Source organism: Solea senegalensis, unplaced genomic scaffold (genome assembly GCF_019176455.1).
Source record: "Solea senegalensis isolate Sse05_10M unplaced genomic scaffold, IFAPA_SoseM_1 scf7180000017387, whole genome shotgun sequence".
In the NCBI taxonomy this organism is placed as follows: domain Eukaryota; kingdom Metazoa; phylum Chordata; class Actinopteri; order Pleuronectiformes; family Soleidae; genus Solea; species Solea senegalensis.
The window spans coordinates 1,476-2,500 of record NW_025322375.1 but is presented as its reverse complement, the minus strand read 5'-3'; positions in this window follow the sequence as shown (position 1 = coordinate 2,500).

Here is a 1,025-nt window from a genome sequence, read left to right as displayed (position 1 = left end):
ACAGTTAGACAGTTTCTCCCCTATAGATCTCCCTGAGTTAACATCATTAGTTTCATCATCTAAGCCATCAACCTGTCAGTTAGATCCTATCCCCACCAAACTGTTTAAAGATGTGTTTCCTTTAATTAACAACTCTATATTAACTCAAATTAATCCATCCTTATTAACTGGATATGTGCCCCAAACGTTTAAAGTAGCAGTTATTAAACCCCTTCTAAAAAAAGCGACCCTTGACCCAGATATTTTAGCTAATTACCGACCGATATCTAATCTTCCCTTTGTCTCTAAAATCTTAGAAAAGGCTGTTGCCAATCAATTATGTGAATATTTGCACATTAATGGCCTGTTTGAAGATTTTCAGTCAGGTTTTAGATTAAACCATAGCACAGAAACAGCACTAGTTAAAGTTAGTAATGATCTTCTCTTGGTGTCAGATAATGGTCTAGTTTCTTTACTTGTCCTGTTAGATCTTAGTGCTGCATTTGACACCATTGATCATGATGTTCTACTGCAGAGATTGGAGCAGACTCTTGGTATCACAGGTGCTGCCCTCTGCTGGTTTAAATCATACTTATCTGATTGATTCCAGTTTGTTCATGTCAATGATAAAGCCTCACTACAAACACAACTTAATTGTGGAGTTCCACAAGGCTCAGTGCTTGGGCCTATACTATTTACCTTATATATGCTTCCTCTAGGGAACATTATTAGAAAGCATAACATACACTTTCATTGTTATGCAGATGACACACAGCTATATTTATCAATGAGGCCGGATGAAATAAACCAGGTTGTTCAACTCCAGGAATGTCTCAGAGACATTAAGTCCTGATGACCTGTAACTTTCTACTTTTAAACTTTTATACTCGGCCCTAAACACCTCAGAGAAAAACTTTCTGCCCACATTGTCACTTTAGATGACATCACCCTGGCTTCCAGTTCCACTGTGAGGAACCTTGGAGTTACTTTTGACCTGGAAATGTCATTTGATTCACACATAAAACTCATTTCCAGAACAGCCTTCT